General features: G+C 45.7%; 1 long non-coding RNA gene across 1 annotated transcript in view; it reads left to right on the top strand.

Annotated features, from left to right (window-relative positions):
* Window positions 1-306: 306 nt before the first annotated feature.
* Window positions 307-23,600, top strand: part of LOC146788946 (uncharacterized) — a 50,984-nt gene continuing 27,690 nt past the window's right edge. Inside the window, exons 1-2 of the long non-coding RNA XR_014970004.1 lie at window positions 307-648; window positions 5,813-5,930. This is a non-coding gene — a long non-coding RNA (uncharacterized LOC146788946). The remainder of the gene's footprint in view (window positions 649-5,812; window positions 5,931-23,600) is intronic.

Genomic DNA, 23,600 nt, shown 5'->3' with positions numbered 1-23,600 from the left:
GGCGGCAGGGGGCGGGCTGCAGCCCTTCAGTGTTGCTGCGATGGGCAGGCCCGGCCGAGAGACACTGATTGGATAGGGGGCTGCTGGATTTGGATCTGCAAGGGAAGGTCTGTGCTATTAGGCAGGCAGCGTGCGTAGATTTTTTTTCAAAGTGCCACGCCCCGGCACACCAGCACGCACCGTCCCGCCAAGAGTCATCAACTACCCTTACCCCGACAAGTGCAGGCAGCAGCAGGCCTAGGCCGCCTATTGAATAAAGGCAGGCAGGCCGGCCAGTGCCCGGCTGCCCACCAGCAGTAACTGTAAGTATCAACGCTGCTTTTTTTGGTGGGGACTCGGAGCGTGTTGGGTAGCGTGACACTGTCCACGAAGGTCACCTGCGTGGTAGGCTAGCTCCGGCTCGGCGATTAAGTCCGGGGTAACGGGTTTAAACTTTAAAGGCTCTGCACCCGCTCCTGCTGCTCTTCATCCAGCCTTCTCCTGTCCCGGGCCGGGCAGACTACCAGCGCCATTCTAATGAAGTGGGAGGAGGAGCACGGCATTGGCTGGCGGCTGCGCTTTTCGTGAAGTCAGGACATTGCCAGGGAGCAACGGAGCGGCACACTGGGACGTGTTTTCGAGGCAAGGACACCGGATTACATTTGGAAGGTAAGACTAGTGCCCTTTTTGTGTTAACTTGTGAAGCATTCAATATTTGTCAGCGTGGCCTGTCATTATTTACCTGCAGTGAGAGTTTTGCCATTTTAATGCGCCTGTCAATAGTTACTGAGAAAACAACTTTAATGTTATGAATCGGGCTGAGCCTTTTACATACATTCTGCGTAATGTTTCATAGTTTTCCTGAGACCGCACTTGCATTTAATTGGTCTCTCTGTTGTTAGCACCATCTTGCATACATATCAGAGAGAGAGATTATCTCTCTGCCAGCAACTGAATTCTCAGAATCTGTTCAGCAGCCAGCCTCCGACCCCTCTGCCACACGTGCACAAGCACCTTGGCTCGCGGGCACTCAGCGCCACCAGTTCCTCACGGGGGCTGCTCACAGTCACACGAAGTCCCCTTTTGTGATTAGCCCAGGGTCTCTCCGAGCTCGGGTTGGCTTACAGAGAGGGCAAAAGGTGACAGAATGTAGTGGTGTCCCAGGCCCTCACATTTAGGAAATTCTCCTTTGATAATTCTACAGATTCAGTGGGGCCCTCGTGTATGATGTATGAAAAATGTGAAGCCGGCTTGACGGATTTATTGATGGTGGAAGAGACCGCTTTACTGAGTGGCCTACAGTCTGCAAAAACAGCGCCTCGAGCCCCATGCCTCTGACAGTGTCCTCTTAAGCAGGGTGCTATTTTAGCACCAAGCCAACTGCGTGTTTCACCGACAGAAACTTACTTATTATCCGGGGTCTCATTAGAATGTATTTTATCACCATTTTACTTGTGGGATAGAATCACGCTCCCTCTGTTTAGCACATAGATGATACCGGAGAACAAGTAGTGCACACCATTCTTGAAATGTGGATGAAAAAGTGCCCGGTTGCCTCTCTAATTCTTTGCTGTGCTTTGTTTTCTGCATATATGCGAAGTAGGTATGCAGCGTGTGATACGCTAATTATTACCAAAGTTGAGATTGGTGGAGGGCCAGGACTCACAAGAGGCTTATATGGAAGGTGGTATTTAAGTAAAACCCAGATGTAATGGTGTAAGATTGCACTGAAGAGATACATGAGTATTAGGACAGTTGTTTACCTGTGTAAAGTAATTGTTACAGCGAGGGTGTGACGAAGTAAAAAAAAATGTTTTCATCCTTTCAACTTTCTGTGGTAAAAACTTGAATTTGACCTTTGCCCTGTAGTGATGTATGTCTGTTAGTGCAGTGGCACTAAATAACGTGTTATTGGCTATATTTTTATTTTCAGTTACAATGGCATACAAATAAGTGAAAACTGCATCTCACTTCTTCTAATCTGCACCTTATAAACAGTGACTAATTTGAGCTGGTGTTTTCCAGTGCTCAGCACTGGCACTTTTCAGGAGCACTAGTTAAGGACATATTCATATACAGGGGGAGATCGAGTGATTTGCCCAGAATCACAGGATGTTGAGCCGCAGCCAAGACACAAACCTGGTTCCCGTGCTCTGAAGTCGCCAGCTCTGGCCATTACGCCACGTCCTCGCTCCACTTTCATGGTTAGTAGATGGTTTTGTTGTAGGTGGCGCTAACAAGAGAAATGGGCTGGTGCATGCTGCCTCCTGATGAGAGCTCCTGCACTTCGTTTTTTTACAATTTAAGCACTGACACCAATCTGGTTACGCTGTGTAACACAGCTCTAGAGCCTCGCCTCTGCTCTGCTTTATAATCAGGAGGAACCCTGAGCCTAATGAAACATTGTGCCTCTCTGACTAGCGCAGAGGCTGCTCTCCCAGGCTCCTTGACCTCATCACTGAGTATCAGCCACGCCCCCTCTGCTGGTTAATTGATGTTGATGGGCTCATGCTGAGCGGGATCGGACCAACAGATGAGCGCAGTCGCAGTCAGTTCCTGGAGCCACCAGCGCGCTGTACGCACTGTCACAGGGTCCCAGGAAGTTGCCCGACCAGGCCTCAGAAGGCCGCTTTGCCTATGTTACATTTCACGAGTGGATTTCTTCATGTGAGCCCCGTGCTGCCTGCCCACCCTGGAGCCCCTCTAGCGACAGTCGACAGGCGACTGATGTCGCCGCAGAACAAGCTGGTCGTTCCTGAGGTGAGAGCCGAGTGAGCAGCAAGGCAAACGCCTTACTCAGAATTAAGGCAAACTAAGTTTGACTTTTGGTTAATAGGCCAGAAACAATAACAACTCTACCAAAAACAGCCTGCAGAGTAGCGCTGCTGCGATGAAAGTGGGCTAAAGAATGATTCACACTGTTGTTCGGGGGTGGCGCTACCCTCTCCCCCACCCAGACCCCTTTCCCTTTCTTCTCGTGTACCTTCCCTTGTATTCCAATGCTAGGGTATGTACTATATTTTGCCCATTTTGCCTTCTCTACCCGTGCCTGAGCCGTTGGAGCGCTTCGAGACCGGCGGAGAGCGCTTTATTATTTCATAGGCGCTTTTCCCTCCCAGTGTCCTGGTCAGGCGGCCTTGTCTCTGAGCGCGCAGATTGTTCAAGTCTCTGCAGCGCAGCAGGGTGCTCCCTGTAACCCAACACCAGGCTGCGTCCCCCCATACCCCACCCCTCACCCCCATCTAATCGGCTCCAGTGGCCCAAGCACTTTATTGGCGGTGGCGGACAGGAACATAGATATCTGAAAGGGGGCATTTGTGTGGTGAGGTCAAGTTTTCAGTGAGAGTGTAGGCTTTTGTGGACACGGTATAAAGCGCTTGGAAATAAGTTCACGTGCTCTGAAATGCTCCAGTTTGGATGCTTCTCACGTGCCCTGAAACGCAGTTAGGATGCTTCTGTCACACGACAGGGCCGTGGAAACACCTGAGCTGAACCCAACGGAAGCAGGGCTTCTGTTGAGCATTTTTGGTTGGAATGTACTTTTTGTCTAGCGCTACGATGGATTTTGTTTTAAGTCGCCTAGCTGCTGTAAGTCAATCGTTTGTTGACCTCTGCACCTCCATCATGGGCTTCGCTCCCGATGGAAAAGTGGATGAGAGAGTTGGTGACACTTGCAGCACACAGAAGTATACGGCTGTCCCGTCCAAAGCTATGTTCATTCCACGTTTGTTCAGGGGTGCACACGTATCATCTCCCTTGAATGAATACACACTCTTCGAGACCAGTTCCCTTGGCACGTGCCAATGGGCATTGGTGTTGCAAGTGCACATTCATGTCCCAGAGCCTGGGCTCTGTGCATTAAGCGCGCACCGCCAGAAATAGAAACCCAGCGCCTCCTTTTGCAGAAGGCAACATTCATTTCCTTGTCCTCACTTATGGAGGAGCACTGAGGGGTTACTAGGCTCAACGTGTGTCAAAGAGAGAGTTTTACCCCCAGTGTCTTGGGGAGACCTTATATCGGACCCAAAGCTGCGCTGCCTGCGCATCAAGTAAAGCGCTCTAGTATTGACCCCCAGGGCTGTAAAGTAGGGTAGTCCAAGCTTTCCTCAGGGGGGTGGTACAAGACTTCTTCATGGGGCAGTCCAAGGATTCTTCAAGTGGGGCGGTCCAAGGTATTTGTAAAGCTCGAACATAGCAACCCCTTAAGGGTGTCAAAGCACTGGGGGCCATCAGGGAGATTAGGTGAGCTATCACAAGGGGATTTCTTCATGTGAGCCCCGTGCTGCCTGCCCACCCTGGAGCCCCTCTAGCATGCTCAACAGTCAGACGACTGATGTCACCGCAGAACAAGCTGGTCGTTACTGAGGTGACAGCCGAGTGAGCAGCAAGGCAAACGCCTTACTCGGAATTAATGCGAACTAAGTTTGACTTTTGGTTAATAGGCCACTGGCGGACTCGGAGCGGAGGAGGTCCATGCAGTAAGTCGTGAGGGGGTGACACCATGAGTTACCCGCACCGGGTGACACCAACCCTAGTGACGCCACTGGGTCAGGCACTTGTTGAACCTCAGGAGCGGATGAGGTCAGATGCCAATTGTTCCCAGGATTCGATTAGGTTAGAGCACTGATTGGATCCCAGGATTGTAGTAGGTTTGGATAGTCTTGGATTCCCAGGATTGGAGTAGGTTGGAGTTTGTGTTTGATCCCCGGATTGGAGTAGTTTGGGCCCTGGTCGGATCCCAGAACTTGTTGTAGGTCAGGCGCTGGTTGGATTGGAGTACGCTGGGTGCTGTTTGAATCACAGGATTGTTTTAGGTCAGTTGCTGGTTGGATCTCAGGACAGGAGTATATAGGGCACAGGTTGTATCCCAGGACTGGAGTAGTGTAGGTTGGGTACTTGTTGGATCTCAGGATTTGATTAATCAGGCGCAGGTTAGATCCCTGGATTGTTGTTGAATGTCGGGTGCTGGTTTGATCTCGGGATGGGAGTAGGTAGGGTGCTGGTTGGATCTCAGGATTGTTGTAGATCCAGCGGTGGTTGAATTTCAGTACCAGAGTAGGTTGGGCACTGGTTAGTTCTCAGGATCATAATAGGTTGGGCACTGATTGGATCTCAGGATGGGAGTAGGTTGGGTGCTGATTGGAGCCCATGATTGGAGGAGGCTGAGGCATTGGTTGTATCCCAGGATTTGAGTAGATTGGGCCCTGGTTGAATCCCAGAATTGGAGTAGGTCGAGTGCTGGTTGGATCCCAGGATGGGAGTAGTTTGGGGCACTGGTTGGATCCCAGGATCGGAGTAGGTCAGATGCTGGTTTGATCCCAGGATAGGAGTAGGTTGGGGCGCTTGTTGGATCCCAGGATTGGAATAGGTTAGGGCGCTGGTTTGATCCCACGATTGTTCTATGGTGGGTGCTGGTTGGATCCCAGGATTGGAATTGGTCAGGCACTGGTTGGATACCAGGATTGGAGTATGTCCAGCGTTGGTTGGATCTCGGGATGAAAGTAGATCGGGTGCTGGTTGGATCTCTGGATGGGAGTAGGTTGGGTAACTGGTTGGACCATCATTCATCTGCATCATCATTCAGACCTTTTGTTGTATAACCATAAACGCCTAACCTAAGCTTGTCCACGCCAGACTTTGAATCCATTTTTTATGGCTCAAGGATTTTGTAAATTAGTAGTAGCTCCCCTTTAACCAAATTACTACAGTTGCTAATTTGTGTTATTTTATCACTACAAGGAATTCTTATTGTGTCATCATGTGGTAGTCTGGTGTCAATTCTTTGTAAAGCTTTGATTTAACCTACCACCTCAGTGTTTTTATTTCCATTTAGTTGCCTACGATGGATAATCCTTCATATTAACCCTACAGTTGGAGCTCACCTGCGTGGAAGTGGGACCTCGCTTGTCAAGTTGTGATGCTTTCCATGTTATTCCTTCATCTATATTCAGGTAAGACAACTATGTAGTGAAGTGAACTAGTTAAGTTAGCAAGTAAGTAACTAACTGTAACTGCAAGTAATTCTTTATTTTGTTTGTTGTAGGCAATATAGATCATGGCAACATCCCCCCTAATGGTCAAGATAATTAGAGAGGTAAAACTGTAACTAAGCAGTACACTCTTACAAGCACATAAACAGGCTGCGTAAAAACTGGAGGTAGCAGTGCAAAGTAAAAGTAAAACAAACTACTTCAGGCATAAATTTCAATAAAATATAGTTTCCCTATATTTTTTTATAGGCAAACCCACCCTCTCCACCCACAACAAGTCCCTCCCACTTAAACATTATTTTTTTTTAAAAGGCTAGAAGAGGGCATTCTCTATTTGGGTCTGGAGCTGGTCCAGGCTCTGCTCCATTGTGGCGAGTTGTCTCTCTATGGTGTCCAGCCACTGCGGGATGCACCACAGCAATGGCCTGCTGTTGTCAGTGTGGGAGGAAGTGGCAGCAGTTGATGGCAGCTGGCACCGGCGATGGGATGGCTAGGAGGCTGAGGTGGACCGGCTGTACCTGGGCCCGGCAGAGACTGAGAGACAGCTATTTTTGCCTCTTCTTCCTCCAGGACCACCAGTCACCAATATTCCTGCTGGATTCGCTCCAGCCTTTACAGCCGCAGACAGGCCACTGTCTTCTGCTTGTTGGGTGCTACAAGTGCCCCCAGTAGCTATATTGAGAAAAACAAAAAGAAAAAAATACAAATTGTAAGTAATGTGCTGGGTAAATAATTGTTTTAAATTAATTGGTGGCACAGTAGCAGTACATTGCTGGTCCCCTAGGGCATTGGAATTTTATGTGATCATGATTAGGAGAGTCACTAGGCCGATTTTGTTTTACCCACACATGCCTTGCATAAAAGGCACTGACTGTGTGTCAAAAACATATTTCGGCTTAATAACACTGGTTTAAAAAAACAGTGATTTGATTTTGTTTTCTTCTAAAGGCTTTTCAAGTAACTATAAACAGACACTTTGAGTGGAAAAATGAACTACCTCATTAATGAGTACGGTATTATGCACTATGGAGTACAAGTTATGTGTTGTGCTAAAATAATGGAGCCATGCTCATTGCTCGCCGACGCGTCGGGTATTTTGCTACCGTCTACAGCTGGAGCATCTATATTATCCTGTCTGCTGTAAGTAGACGTTGGGTAAAATGATGCACTGCACTACAGGAAAAAGGAATGGGCTATATAGATTGTATTTGACACATTTCTTACAGTGTATCCCATACTACAAACTTGACATCAAATCATACACCTATTCCCACTTTACTCACTGGCCGCGCCCATCACCACATATTATTTCCAACAAATTCATTTGCTGGGCAGTAAGTAAGGAAAGGAAACTTGACTTTCTCTACTGCAGGTTAGGGTAGAGGGATTAGGCGGGTAGGGGGAGAGTTTGTGATATAGAATAGAGGGGTCACTACACTGATTATTAACTCATCATCTTTGGCTTATTCAGTCACTGTACTAGTCGACAGAAGTTGAAACGGAAAAATCTGAACAGGTGTAGAATAAATCACTTATGGGAAACCATTCAATATAGTCTGGAATCACTTCACTTCACATGGTTATAAAATCAAATGTGGCATATGCCTAAGAATGGATTTTCCAATTTTTTGGTAGGATGGGACGGAAAAACGTAGGAAAAAATAAAGGAGTAAATTATTAAGAGGTGACTGAGTGGGCAAAAGAAAACACAGGGCCTGATTCACAAAAGTAATCTGAGACACAATCCTAACTTTACGACTTTCGGTATTCACAAAAGACATTTAGGAGTAGTAAAGTTAGGATTTTGTCTTAAGTTTGTCTTACGTTTTGGTCTTAAGACAAAATCCTAACTTAAGTTAAACTTAAGTTAGGAGTTTGTCTTAAGTTTGTCCTAAGTTTAAATCTTAAAACACAATCCTAACTTAAGTTAAACTTCAATTAAACTTAAATTAGGATTTTGTCTTAAGTTTATTCTAAATTTTGGTCTTAAGACAAAATCCTAACTTAAGTTTAACTTAAGTTAGGATTTTGTCTTAAGACAAAAGACAAACTGACGAAATCCTAACTTTACTACTCCTAAATGCCTTTTGTGAATACTGAAAATCGTAAAGTTAGGATTTTGACTCAGATTACTTTTGTGAATCAGGCCCTGTGTTTTCTTTTGCCCACTGGGTAAGGGGGTCCATGACCATGGCCACTCTCTCTTGAACTCAACTGTTAGGGCATGAACAGGAAAAATAAAGCCTTTTCAACAAACATACATGGTGAATATTATTTATAATATTAGGTTCCTTGGGTCTGAGATCTTCATGGTAGAAAGTAGAGTGTCAAAAATGTTATTCTTAGTCATACTCTTACAGTAAATGAAATGAAAATAAAATACCAGCATTTGTAAAGCGCACAGCTACCTCCAGAGAGGTGTCCCGGCGCTGGGGGCCGTCGGGAAGATTAAGCGAGCTATTGCCCAGAGTCACAAGCTGCTGGGCTAATCTGCCGCCAGTGCCAGGATTGAACTGAGAGCCCCAGTGTTCCAGAGTCAGTTGCCCTGGCCGCTGCACCACAAGATATGTAGGAAAGAGGGAAATATTACCAATAAAACAGAAGATAAGTGAACTAGAGACCAAAAAAAGTCAACTACCAAAAAAGAAAAACATGTAATATAAGGAAAAAAAGAATGTAGGGATAACAGGAATGAAACAAAAATGTAATCCATTGTGCTTTGCACAAGTTGACTGGTATCCCATCCTCATCACCACTTGGAAGGAAGTCGGCAGGTAAGGGTGTCAGAGAAACTTTATTTCTTACCAGCAACACCAGCCTCCAGACAGCAACCTCCATCCTGGAACCCAACACCAACATTCTAATATCTAAAGATTCTACCTTAAGCCCACAACAATCATAACACCCAATATTAGGGAAATAATAATAATAAATAATAGAACTTACAAGGCTGAGCAGAACCCTCTGCAGTGGTGCTGGTAGTTAGCACCTCCTACCCAGCTCTTCCCGGACCCTTCTCAGCAACATCCCTCTTTTTGACCTTGGGTGCTGGTGTAAGAAATGAAGAAGATAAAAAAATAGCTTATTGCTTCAGTAAACTCCACAAAATTATTATCAATCAATCAATCAATCATAGCATTTATAAAGCGTACTACATACCCGTGAGGGTCTCAAGGCGCAAAGGGGGGGAAGCTGCTACTGTTCGAAGAGCCAGGTCTTGAGAAGTCTCCTGAAGGTTAGAAGGTCTTCGGTCTGCCTCAGGTGGATGGGTAGGGTGTTCCATGTCTTGGCGGCGAGGTGGGAGAAAGATATACTGCCGGCGGTCACTCTTCGGATGCAGGGGACGGTGGTGATGGCGCAGTCTGCGGAGCGAAGCTGGTGGTTGGGGGGTGTAGAGGCTGAGTCGGCTGTTGAGGTACGCTGGTCCGGTGTTGTGGAGTGCCTTGTGTGCGTGGGTGAGGAGTTTGAAGGTTATCCTCTTGTTGATGGGGAGCCAGTGCAGGTCTCTCAAGTGGGGTGTGATGTGGCTGCGGCGGGGGATGTCGAGGATCAGGCGTGCAGAGGCGTTCTGGATGCGTTGAAGCCGTTTCAGGAGTTTGTCCGGGCTCCTGCGTAGAGTGCGGTTCCGTAGTCCAGTCTACTGCTGGTGAGGGCCTGGGTGACTGTACTTCTTGTTTCGGTGGGGATCCACTTGAAGATCCTGCGAAGCAAGCAGAGGGTGTTGAAGCAGGAGGAGGAGACGGCGTTGACCTGCTTCGTCATGGAAAGGGTGGAGTCGAGGGTGACCCCTAGGTTGCATGCGTGGTCGGTGGGCGTAGGCGTTGCTCCTAGTGCAGTCGGTCACCAGGAGTCGTCCCAGGCCGCGGGGGTGTGTCCGAGGATGAGGACCTCCGTCTTGTCCAAGTTCAGCTTCAGTCGGCTGTTTCTTATACAGTCGACAACGGCCTTCATTCCTTCGTGGAGGTTGGTTTTGGTGGTGTGGGGGTCTTTGGTGAGGGAGAGGATCAGCTGCGTGTCGTCGGCGTAGGAGATGATGTTGAGGTTGTGCCGTCGTGCGACGTGGGCGAGCGGGGCCATGTAGACGTTGAACAACGTTGGGCTGAGGGATTAGCCTTGGGGTACGCCGCAGATGATCTTGGTGGCTTCGGAGCGGAAGGGGGGGAGGCGGACGCTCTGTGTTCTGCCGGAGAGGAAGGAGGTGGTCCAGTCCAGGGCCTTCTCTTGGATTCTGGCGTCGTAGAGGTGTGTTCGTAGTGTGCGGTGGCAGACCGTGACGAAGGCGGCTGACAGGTCCAGGAGGATGAGGGCCGTGGTTTCTCCATTGTCAAGCAGGGTCCTGATGTCATCGGTGGCGGCGAGGAGGGCAGTTTCGGTGCTGTGGTTGCTGCGGAACACAGACTGGGATGGGTCCAGGATGCTGTTCTCCTCGAGGAAGCTGGTCAGTTGTTTGTTGACGGCCTTTTCGATGACCTTCGCCGGGGACGGGAGCAGGGAGATGGATCGGAAGTTCTTGAGGTCCTTGGGGTCCGCCTTGGGTTTCTTGAGTAAAGCATTGATCTCTGCGTGCTTCCAGCTCTCCGGGAAGGTCGCTGTCTCGAAGGAGATGTTGATGGTTTTCCAGAGATGGGGTTGCGATGGTGCTGCTGGCTTTGTTGAAGATGTGGTGTGGGCAGGGGTCTTCCGGGGTTCCGGAGTGGATGGTGTTCATGATCTTGATGGTGTCGTCGTCGTTGATGTTGGTCCAGGCGAGCAGGCGGTTGGTGCGGGTGGTAGTTGTGGGAGCAGGGGTCTCAGCGGTTGCCGGGGTGGTGACAGCGTCAAAGTCGTGGATGTCTGCGATCTTGCCATGGAAGAAGGTGGCCAGCAAGTCGCACAGGTCTTGTGACGGTGGGATGTCGTTGGTGTTGGAGCTGGGGTTGGAGAGTTCCTTCACAATGTTAAATAGCTCTTTGCTGTTCTGTGCATTGTTGTCTAGGCGGTCTTTGAAGGAGGTCCTTTTGGCGGATCTGATGAGGTGGTGGTGTCTGCGGGTGGCGGTCTTGTGGGCTGTGTAACTTTCCGGTGTTCGTTATGACAGGAAAACGCAGTCACATTGTACTTCTCCAATGCCTATTGTACTAGGTTCGAGTCTATTGACTATCGTTTAGTTTCCCATACTTATTCCAAAATCCCTGTTCCAAATTTCCTTAACAAAAACTACATTTGGAACTGATGCATTGTAGTGAATGACTTGTGATTCTATTCTAATTTCTCAATAGGCCGGTGCGGTGAACTCCGAAAAGTTTGTGGCGTTTGCAGAGTTTTCCGCACTCTGTCCTCCCTGGATCTCACAGAGTTTTTTTCTCACTCATGCTTGCCAATAGTAAGTTAGCGAGCACGAGTGAGGAAAATCCAACGCTAGACCGCTTCTCAGCAAAATTTCGCAACGCGAGCAGTCGCGGATGGCCGCTACCCCTCGCATTTAGAAACCTTATGTTCTCGTTGAGGAAGCTGTTGCTCAAGTAGAACTTCTACTCGAGCGGCAGAAAGAAGCATCTCTCTCTTGCGCTACGCGTGATGCAGTTTCTGCTGATTTTAAAGCACGGGATAAATGCCTAGCGCTAAAAATCAGTGCGAGGTAACGCACACCGCATCTCGTAAAACTCTGCATACCTTGGTGAAGTGTTTTTTTGTCACTTCGCGGACTTTCGCATAGTGGAACTCCGCCCAGGCCTATTTCTCAACCCTCTTGATGGACCAACTCACTCTCCCTTTTTTGCAATGCATAGATGCATACTACACATCTCTGTGAAATAGGTTGGAACTGTACGAGCTACATAAACAAAGTCACAGAAAGAACACACTACTCACTAATATCACTGATTCACCATGGTGACGGGAGGACAGTCTGCAATGGCTTCTTAATCAGCTAAAATGAGTGCCAATGACAAGTACAATTAGGTAGCACTGAGCATCTGCCTAGCCAAACATAGAAACTGAATCATATAATAATAATATTCCAACATAAATTAAACATAACTTTGCTCTGAGCAGCATACTATTTGGAAAAAGAATGTTAGCATTGTAGAGCACAAACAGAACAAATAATTAATCCTCACGAGCCACGGAACCTTGACACCTAGCAGGTCTAGCAGATCCTGTTCCCGGTCTAAGATATCCGCCCAGCGGCGCATCAGCTAGTGGACGGTGTGCTGAACCTGGCTAGTGGGCTGCACACACCAGTGCATCCTCCCCCAGTGCAGCTGACACTTCCACAGGGTGTATCCACTGCCAGGCTTGCCACCTGTTGCCAGCATGGAGTGGAGGTGGAGCTGCACAAAACAAACTAGTGCTGCCACCTCTTCCTCGCTGATGTTTGCCCCTCTTCCATACGCTGGGTGGGGTAAAGAAAGATGAGAAAAGAAGGAAAAGGAAGGAAAGGAAAGAAGACATAAGGAAGTAAGGGGGAAAATAAAATACAAAAAGTTATGAAAAACACCAAAAAATTACAAAAAACGTAAAATACACAAAGACACACACTAATATAATAAATAAAAATGATGAGTAGATAAGTTTGGTAGGGGGAGGATTATAGAGATTAAGGAGTGATTGAAAATTAATCCCAGCACCATAAGAGAGAGTAGAAAAACAAGATGCGACCATGTGGTTCCATTCGTGTGTGATGTGAAGCATGAGGACACACATGAGAACCGTGTGGTGCCATTCGCATATGATTTAGAATGGGAGGACGCTCTCTGTGCTGCACAAGGCAATGCAATCAGGTGCCCGGCAAACTCCTCCCACACGCAGAACTCCACATAGCACAGTGGAGTTTTTTTAGCCAATCCACAGAGTTGCAGAAACCCACGAACTCCGCCTGGGCCTAGGTTAAACACATACCCAATAGGTTGGGTATTGCTTGTTACTTACCGCAGAGGTCGGTGTGCAACGTTCCGTGGATAAATCCCCACGCAATAAGTTGTGTATTGCTTGTTTCTTACCGCAGAGGTCTGCATGTAACCTTCTGGGGATAAACCAATACCCAATAAGTTGGGTATTGCTTGTTACTTACCGCAGAGGTCTGCATGTAACCTTCTGCGGATAAACTAATACCCAATAAGTTGTGCATCATTTCCTACGTACCAAGTTGGAAAGAGCCCAAACAAGTCCTATATTTGTTATTTCTGCAGAGTGTAAGGCCTATTCTTGGGGTCCATTGGCAGCTGGCAGTTCCTAAGCAGTGTCCTCTGCAGGTACATGTCCACCAATACTAATGCACTCCAACTGCATAGCAAAGTTTCCCCCATAGGGAGCTGAGTCTCTAGGGAAAATGAAGTCTGGAAGTCAAGGCTTGCTCTAGGATTTATATAGTGCTTCGTTCAACCCTGTGAGGAGCCACAGCACATTTTCAGATGTGGGTTGGGAAGGTGTAAAACCATAATTATATATTCTAGGTACTTCAACGTTATGTTTTTTTTCACATATGTAAACTTGCATACCATTGCATGTACCCATATATTATATAATCAAATATGGATGTTGTTTCTTATTGATCAGAAGTGTCCTTTAGCCTCACTTACTCCTGCGACATTTCATGGCTGTGGTACGCACAGAAGCCATTTTATTCGAAGAAGTACAATTGCACATTTCCACAAATCTTAGCCTTGTTTTTAGTGTTGGAAACTGGATGCAGGATTTTAGGAGAATAATGAAATCAGTGTTCTGTTCATGAATGATATCTTCTCCTCAAGAACATCTCACAGGTCCTTCACGAGATGATGCTGTCACTTGCTCATTAGATACATTTGGCTAAAGGAACAAGTTACTATCATGTGGTTAAGTTCCATTGACCTTTATTGAGAGAAAACATACATAGTGTCCTAAAGTTCTTGTTTACCTAGCATGAGGCGGCAACTGATCGTTGTCTGGCTAGAGCTCTGGTAAGTTGAAATGGAAACGGGTTTTTTATTATATCCTCTGCTGCTTGATATTCCTGTATTAAACGGGAGACATTGGTTACATCGCGGTCTTCACACCACAATACCTTTACAACACGGGCATTACAACGCAAGTCATTACAATGACTTACACTGGATGGCGCTCTAAGCTAAGGAATAGTATGATTTACTATTCCAACACCTTCCCTACTGTAAAGTAGGCTGGAGTTGGAATAGTAAATCATACTATTCCTTAAGTCCAGCGCCCTCCAGCGCAAGTCGTTGTAACAACTTGCTTTGTAATGCCTGCGTTGCAAAGGTATTGCAGTGTGAACACCGCGATGTAACATCTTATATTCGTATTAAACACATACTAGACTGAAGGGCTTCTGGATTTGCTGAGTTTTATTTTTAGCAGAGTTCATGGTTGGCAGAGGATTATATATGCTATGCGTGGGTGCACCTAGAAGTGTGATGGAGGGAAAGGTGTGAGAGATATATGCCTACATTATAATTATTGGGAAGAATAAAACATGCAGAACCATCCTAGCCAGAAGGCCTTGGGGAGCTTCGTGCATGTACAGCGGAATAACCTGGATAAACAGAGCCGGCCTAAATATCCAAATGGCAACAGGTGCAACACAGACATGCTGTCAAATGAGTAAAAGAATGCCAAATGGGCAAGAATGGAAGTTGGTGACATAAGCAGTAGCCATGCACCTTTTTCCAAGGCAGGGATAATGCTGACTGCTGCACATATAGACCTCATGAGCATTTAAGTAAAATGAAGAGGGATGAAGTTTGACAATCTGACCACAAACTACACAATCTTTAGAAGGCCCACATTTCACCAGATTTCACTTACCCCAGCTAAGATGAAGGTGAGCATAACTTATAAGTATGGCACCCTATACCCCTCTCATTCATGTGAAGTCTACCTAGAGCAGATGAGAATCAGCTGGGAGAACACTAGTAAGGTCATGGTCGAAGCCCTAGCCAGATGGGCACCCTGTGGCATACGCATGCAAACAAGGTGCAAGACGAAGCACTTGATAGATTGCTGCCCTGTATGAATCGGCCCACCCTTCACCTCACCAGGCAAGATCATCACTTTTTCTTTGATTCCAGAGACCCTATCTCTTTCTAGTTTTACTTCAGGAGGCATACTTCCCCCCTTTAATAATTTCCTCTCAGATAACTTCCATATTCTTCATTAGTTGGGGTGACATTTCAAGGTAAAAAAGAGAGAATGTGATGAAAGGAGACTGGAGTTGTCTTAACCTCCTAGGGATGGAATTTAGAACCAGGTTGCTGTGTAACTCAGTGCTACTGTACGGCCATGCTTCTGCCCAATTTTACTAAGGGCAAAACTACAGCGCCCAACATTAAAGCACAAAGCTTATGTGAAACTGACTTTAAAGAAAGGTTGGATGCTTACCTTCAAATCCTGTCTCGCGGAGTTCTCCGTAGCTCCATCTGCATTCCACGCGACTCCATCCTGCTTCTTTCGCTGTGCTCTAATTCCTCAAGAAACTGCATGCACAGTCACGTACGGTGGCGGCCATTTTAGGAGGTTAGGTAAACCTCCCTGTAAGCTATTGCAGCTGCGGCGTTTTCATCTGCATTCAGCCTGTTCCTGTAAACTGCTGATGTCCACTTCCTCGGAAAACTACACACACAACCACGTACAGCGACAGCCATTTTAAGGAGTTGGGAGAAACCTCCTTGTGATTCATTGAATATACAGCGTTTCAACACGAAGTCTCCCATTTCGATAAACAGACTACTCGGATTGCTTAACTAACTGCATGCCATCTCCACCGAGTCTACCCACGAAGCATTGGTTTGTTATTTTGATGTTTTTGTTTTAATTTATTGTATTAGTTTGTTTATTTATTTGTTTATTTATTTTAACAAACAACTTCTTTTGCAGGTGGGACTTCAGAAATAGACTGTGTTTTGGCAATAGTTTGGATGTGGTGTTTTGGGGGAATTCTATAATGTACTAGGTTGTGATATTATGCATGCACTCCTAGAAGTATATTGAGGCTATCCACATATATATATAATAAGTAGTTATTCTCATTATGGCTGTTCAAGGTTTAACTGCGCCACCCACTTTCTTAGCCACTCCTGGTGAGCCTCCCGTTCCTTGGAAAGAATGAAAGAAGTTGTTCCCCACCTATGTGTTGGCAACTGGTGCAGACAAGTATGGTCCTGTGCACAGGCAAGTTATCCTACTTCATCACTTGGGAGTTGAGGGCGGTGCTTATATGAAGACCTTCCTGACATTTCTTTAGGGATGTGGGATGGTCAGTCAAATAACATCTACGAGATGACAATGCAAATGTTAGATATGCGTTTCTCTACTAAAGCTAATGTTGTTTTAGAGAGACACAAACTTTTCTGTTGCGTGCAAAAGGTGGATGAGGATATTGCAACATATGTTGCTGCTTTAAGGGGACTTTCCCTAACATGCCGAGTTGAGGGGTTGGGGGATTCCCTTATTCGAGATCAAATAGTTAGATATGTAGGAAGATGGATCTGTATATACTATACCAAAGTGAGGTATAGTGTGCACAGAGTCCAGTGGAACTCCAAAGGTAGGCAGAGGTAAAGTTAGATAGAACTTTACTCTCTATCTGTGGAAGTGTGGTCGAGCAGTAAGGCAGTATCAGAGGACAGTGTGAAGCATTTGTTGGACACACTCAGTCAGCAAATGAATTCACACGCTCAAAGACTGAACTTCAGACCAATTGTTTTTGTATACAAATATTCTTTTAGTTATTTTATTTTCTAGAACCAAGCAAGCCTGGCACAAGTAAGCAATAAAAACTTTACAGTAGTAATGCAATTGAAATGCAGGTTGAATGATACTTGTATATGCACTTTGGTTTGATTTCCAGCATGGATGCAGAGAAATGCAATACTTAGTAAATGCAGTACATAGAAGTGAACATGCTTTTTAGTAAAGTAGCAGTTAAGTAACTTTTACTAGGCTTACACAGAGTAGTATACCTAGATACTACTCTGGGACATTTCCTGAAAACAGGTAAGTAAAATCGCTTTTGTTAGATTATGCAATCTTAAAGAAATACTTTAGTTTCTCAAACTCCACACTTGAAAACTTTTCACAGAAAAACAGTCAATGTTATCCTATGTAGGCCTGGGCGGTAAAATCCATTCTGCTTGCGGAATTTGCAGAATTTGGGTAATTAGGCGTTCCGTGGAGAACGCAAAATTGCCCAAAATTCTGCATTCCGCTGCTTCGCGGAATTTATTGCTTGTCGCATTCTCAAAATGCGTGTTCGTGAGATATTTTTCCCTGAGCACGCAAACAGTGTTAGCAAACAAGAAATAAGCATCGCGAACAAGCAATTCCGCGTGTTCGTGGAATTTCTGCGTGCTCGCGGAGATTTTTTACTGTTTCGCTGAGTTTTGCGTAGCGCGACTACGCATATTCCGCCCACCCCTACCCAAAATGTCAAATACAAAAATTCACTTTTACTTTAAAAGAGGCATGTCTCTTTTTTCAACGAGCAAAAGAAGTTCCCAGGTCTTAAACTTCAAATGCACGTTCCCTGAATCTCGATTAAATGACTCTAAGGTACGCACTGAGTCCATTCTGAGCATAGCGCATCGTATAAGAAATCAGTTGTCATTGTTTGAACTCCTTACAGTGGTATTGGTAGCTCACAGCCACTTCAGTGCGCTAGCGGCAGGACAAGTATACATACATTCATTTTATATATCAGACACATTGCTAACAACTACATATACAGGGGGGATGTGCAGGCGTCCCCTGAGAGACAAAAACGTAAATATATACCTGAAAAGCATCAGTCTTCCCCACCTGCCTGGTCCACCTGTGTCCTCACGAGCGTAGCACTCCAAGAACACACTTGTGCGCTCCCTGGTGCAAGCCTGGTCACTCCTTTTATCTCCTCAGGGATGCGCTGTGATGGGCCAGCCCCTTTTCGTTCTTACATAACTGAAGCATCAGAGGGATCGGGTTTCGAAGCAGGTAAAAGTGCTTCCGGTCAGTCAGTGCAAAGGGTCAAAGGAGTTCCACCAGAAGGCCTGAGGTTGCCTCGACTCTCATCAGCATTGCAGGACATGTCCCTGGGCCACTGGGTGGACTCGCTCCCTGCTTGTCATCGTGTAACAACGGCTGAACTGGGTTATCCTCGACCTACTTTAACCTGAGCTTAGAAACTCACAAGTGAACGAACCCCCATGCCTGCGCTCTGCCTCTGCGCACGTTGAACGAAATGCTTACGTCATAGAAGTTCGAAGCGCGCTAAGTGTTGCCGTTTTGCATATGTCGGGCGTAGCCATCATCAAGCAGTCATAGATTTGAAGGAGCATCTAACTTGGTGCATGGTGGGACTTGTAGTTTCACTCTTCTCATTAGAAGTAAGGGATTGAAACTACAGGTGCAGTCCTCCTGGCTAAAATGGCACAACTGGCTGGACGTGTCAGTCATGACTTGGTACCACGCCCATCAATGTAGGAAACATGTATACCATAGCATAGCGCCCTAACAGATGCAGACGCAATTTTTCCAAGGAATACCTCAAATAAATCTATTTAGAGTGATTTACGTATCACCTACTGAATGCATATGAAACATTATCTAACACATTTTTTATATAGCGCAAACTCGACCCGAAGGTGTCAGAGCGCTTTACATGTGCACCAGTTGCATTACAGAAATGAAATACATCGGCTCACAGCTGTAGTGATCGAGTTTCACTGGAAGAACCAGCTGGTCGAGTCAAACAAGTCCCATAAGGGAATTACAGATGACAATTCAGGAGCGCCAGAGGCAGCGGTTAATGGTGGTCTTTGTCGAGATTACATACTTCTGTCTGTCACAAACTCCCGTTCACCTCCATGAGTCTCAAAACTGTACATTTGTCAAATATAACTTGTGTGTGCACTTTGTGAATGTGCCTGATGTAAAACGTGATTGTGTTGTGTAGTACTGTCCCAAATGAATGAGTCCGCCTCTCCCCGTCTCAGCTTGATATATATAATTGTGTGGATGTGACATAAGGCCTCAGCTGCAGACTATGGAACTGGGGACCTAAGGTTCGAGTCTCAGCAGACACTGAACAGCCTGTAATAGGTCCGATTGCATTGCAAATGCTTAAGTTTAAAGCTGAGCGCAGCACCGCTTCACGGACACCGCCCTTGTTTTCTTTATATATTTCTTAACTTTAACACTGAGCGCATTGTCCTTGAAGCGGGCGCCGCGCTCAGTGTTAAAGTTAAGAAATAAATGAATAATCCGAGTGCGGTGCCCGTGAAGCGGCGCCTCGCTCAGTTTCAAAGTTAAATTTTTAAAAAAACACAAACAGAGCGTGGTGCACTGTCATTAGTACCGCGTTGAAAATGAAACTAAAATGGTGCTTACTGAGTTATAAAGGAGGACGTGTAACTCTGCCAGTAAACGATCCAGTCCCGGTGGGCGGGGCCAAAAGTGGACAGGGTGGTAACTAGGAGGGACTAAGAAGCCTCCTTTAAAATAGAAAGCTAGCGTTTAGCCTGAAATATGACGCTAGCCAATGGGAAGAGGGGGTGGGGCTTCAAGTCCCCTTCCTCAACCGTATTGATGTCAAGAAGCTCTCGAATGCCGAGAGCAGCTCATGCGCGCTGCTATCGCCAGCCGAGACCTAAAAATGGGAGTTCTTAAAGTATTTATCGATTTGCTCTAATACATTTTTCGATGATGTACGCCATGGTAAACAGAATGGTCTTTGTGTTCTTTGCCACAAAGCAGCATGTGCTGATCCAAGGTTCACAGTGACCCAAGGAGTCCTGATTTCATTGCCATTGTCAGGCGAACCAGGAGGAATGGAGTAACAGAGAGAGAGAGTGTTAATTAGAGCCAGGGACTATTTGCAAATGAGAAGAATCCCAAGCTTCAAAAGAAATAGTTCTCTGCCAGGAACTGAGACATAAGGTTTCACAGGGGAGGGGTCTGCACTAAGGAACACTTCCACAGCTCTCCCACAGCACTTCGACAGCACTTCCACAGCATGCTAATAGTTACATTGAGCTAAGGGTCTGTGAAATGTACTCACTGATGACTCTTCACTGATTTCACTGATGACACTTCACTGATGACACTTCACTGATTTCACTGATGACACTTCACTGATGAGACTTCAATGATTTCACTGATGACACTTCACTGATTTCACTAATGACACTTCACTGATGACACCTCAATTATTTCACTAATGAGACCAATGATTTCACTGATGACACTTCACTGATTTCACTAATGACACTTCACTGGTGACACTTCACTGATTTCACTAATGACACTTCACTGATGACACTTCACTGATTTCACTAATGACACTTCACTGATGAGACTTCAATGATTTCACTGATGGGACTGCAATGATTTCACTGATGACACTTCACTGATTTCAATAATGACACTTCACCTATGATACTTCAATGATTTCTCTGATGATACTTCAATGATTTCTCTGATGAGACTTCAATGATTTCACTGATGACACCACTGATTTCACTGGTGGCATATCACTGATGGATGAGACTTCACTGATGACACTTCACTGATGACACTTCACTGATTTCACTAATTACACTTCACTGATGAGACTTCAGTGATTTCACTAATGACATTTCACCGATGACACTTCACTGATGAGACTTCAGTGATTTCACTGATGACACTTCACTGATTTCACTAATGACACTTCACTGATGACACTTCACTGATTTCACTAATGACATTTCGCCGATGACATTTCACTGATGAGACTTCAAAGATTTCACTGATGAGACTTCAATGATTTCACTGATGACACTTCACTGATGATACTTCAATGATTTCACTGATGAGACTTCAATGATTTCACTGATGATACTTGAATGATTTCACTGATGACACTTCACTGATTTCACTGGTAACATATCACTGATGGATGACACTTCACTGATGACACTTCACTGATGACACTTCACTGTTGACATTTCACTAATTAGTCTTCACTGATATTACTGATAACACCACTGATTTCACTGATGACACTTCACCCTTCACTTCACTTTCCAAATGGGAACAGTCCAGCCTGAAGTGCCAAGCCAGGTCCTCCCTGGACCAGAAACAAGCATCCTGCTACCGGTTTCGGAGTATTACCCCTCATCAGTCAGGCTAGCTTGAATCCAGTGGCATGGAGAGCACAGGATCCACGTCTGGGCATACCCTTGGCCACCTAGGGCAAACCAAGCAAACTGATGACACCACTGATGACACCACTGATTTTCACTGCGGACGCTTCACTAATAGCACTTCGCTGATGAGAAATGCTGAACATGGTTCAGAAGCTGAAATTGGGCCCTGAAAACCCATTCACGTGGAATGAAATACAGAAAGGAAAGTCATGCGTTGCTTGGTTTTTTAATGTATCTCAGACAGGCCCTAATAACTTCAGAGAATTCAACTTTACCATGAAGTTAACTGGCCTAGCTCTGCAAAAGAATTCCAAAGAAAGGACGAGTTGTCGTGTTTCCATGTCTACCTCGCAAAAGGAAAATAGACTGAGGCAGAACTGACGAATAAAAGGCTCCAGTGTGTTTCATAAGTGGAATTGCTTTTACAGCTACAGCTGCTGCTGACGTTCAAGAGACATTTACATAATTCTGTCTTATGCTGAAGAAACCAATCCAGCTTATTCGCATCTGAACTGAACTAACAGAAAGAGATTTTTAAATAAAAGGAACATTGGTTTTCAAAGACACAACAGTTTACTTATGGTTAATTTTTCATAGCAAAGAACTGTAGCAGTTTAGTACTTTAAGAAGCAAATGGTTACTTACCGAATTAAGCAGTTAGGAACATCAGGAGCTATTTCGGTAACAATTCAATGTTATATTTTTTAAACTTATATTTGAAGAGGCCAATATAATTCATGAATGTGTTAGGTGCACACAAGTACTATTCTTGGTTGGTGTATTTTAATTGCCATTTGGATAGTGTGCTGCCATGTGCACTGAATAATATTATTGCCTTATGTGGAAGGACCCTCATATAGCTCCCCGAAGAACCGCCAGAGTGGAGACACTATTAGAGAACAATTGCTTTATTTAGTGATTTCATGCATTTTCGGACTATAGGTGCTACTCCCCAATATTGGCTATCATGCACTAAAGATGACAAGCTTATTTGTCCTTGGTAAGCCAAGAGTGTGGAATCAATGATGAGAAGCCACGAGAGTGAGTCCCTGCTCCTGGTACTTCACACTCAGTGCACTCCCATCTCTGTAGCTCTCTCTGGGGCATTGATGAAAGTCATACAGCCGGGTCTGGTGGCTCAGTGGACTAATGCGCCCACTGTAGGGGCCTGTGTTTGACCTCATGCTCACAGGTTCAAATTCTGGTGGGTCCAGCCCGCCTTTTATCCTTCAAAGGTCCATAAAATGAGTACCATTGAGTTGGGTAACAATAAACATCTGCTATTCAGTGCCAAGATACCTCTTTGCAGTGAATGTGTGCTTTACAAATACACATGTCATGTTATGTTACACAAGAACTATTGGTATAAACCAGTGTAAAACACACACTCAAAGGTGAGAAAGGGTGACATAGGCTGGCATGGCCATTAATGCTAATCTGCAATCACGGTCACCACCAGCAGCAAGCAGTGTGAAGAAAGATAAACATGACAAAACACGACCGTGTGGACAGGAGGTGCACTGAGGCGGATAGGAAGGGGGATGTTGGGAGTGAGGCATGAGGATAAAAAGGGGAGCCATGGGAGAACAGGGAATGTGGTGAAAGAAGAAGGTGATAACACTTTTATTGTAACAGAGGCACTTTACAACAAACATTGTGCAAGATCCAGTTGGGGTAGACTCATAGCACCGGGGTGTGATCAGGAGACCGTGTATTTGGGACAGTAATGGGCCGCGCACTCTACATCCATGAGGTTCTGTTCGCTGACTTTTCAAGCCTGTTTCTGCCTTTGTAATGCTTGGCAGCTGCTAGAGGAAACTCCCCTCAGGGCAGTCAATGCCAGTGAACAGCTAACCACACACTTAGGGTGTCAGGTGAACTACAAGGACTTTCTCTGCAGATTCCAGAAGGATGGTGATTGACAGCCCATGATATCTGAACTGTAAACATGTATTTGAAATACCCTTCCCTTGATGTCCATCCCCAGCACAATGGAGTTCTGGAAGCACAAAGATGTTGAAATCACTGGACCATGAGATGGCAATTAAATGGTATTTGAGTTTTTCACTCAGGGTAGAGCATTTGCCATCAGTCCCTAGTACCTTTTTGGTTCTGCATTGTAAGATCCAACACATCACGTAGATTACTTTTTTTTGTAGTTTTGTATAGCGGGAACTAGACCAGAAGGTATTGGAGTGCTTTACACAAGCACCAGTTGCATTTCACAGGGACAGATTAATTTTTTGGTAGGCACAGGGAGATTAAGTAAATTGCCCAGAATCGCAGGAGGTTGAGCTGACGCCGAGGCTCGAAGGTCCCTCAGCTCCAAAGTCGGCTGCTCTGGTTTTTATACCACATCCTCACATTTCCGTTTTTAGGAGCGATCGGGGCACTTAGCCATGGGGTCTCAAGGTACCAGAGAAGGAAATGAGATGGACAGACTAGACGTGGTTTGTGGTATGTTTTTACCCATGCTTTCTCTGAGTCTAGCCTGACA

This window comes from Triturus cristatus, chromosome 10 (assembly GCF_964204655.1).
Source record: "Triturus cristatus chromosome 10, aTriCri1.1, whole genome shotgun sequence".
Classification (NCBI taxonomy): domain Eukaryota; kingdom Metazoa; phylum Chordata; class Amphibia; order Caudata; family Salamandridae; genus Triturus; species Triturus cristatus.
Note: the sequence above shows the minus strand (reverse complement) of the source record. Positions and strands in the feature narration are given on the sequence as shown.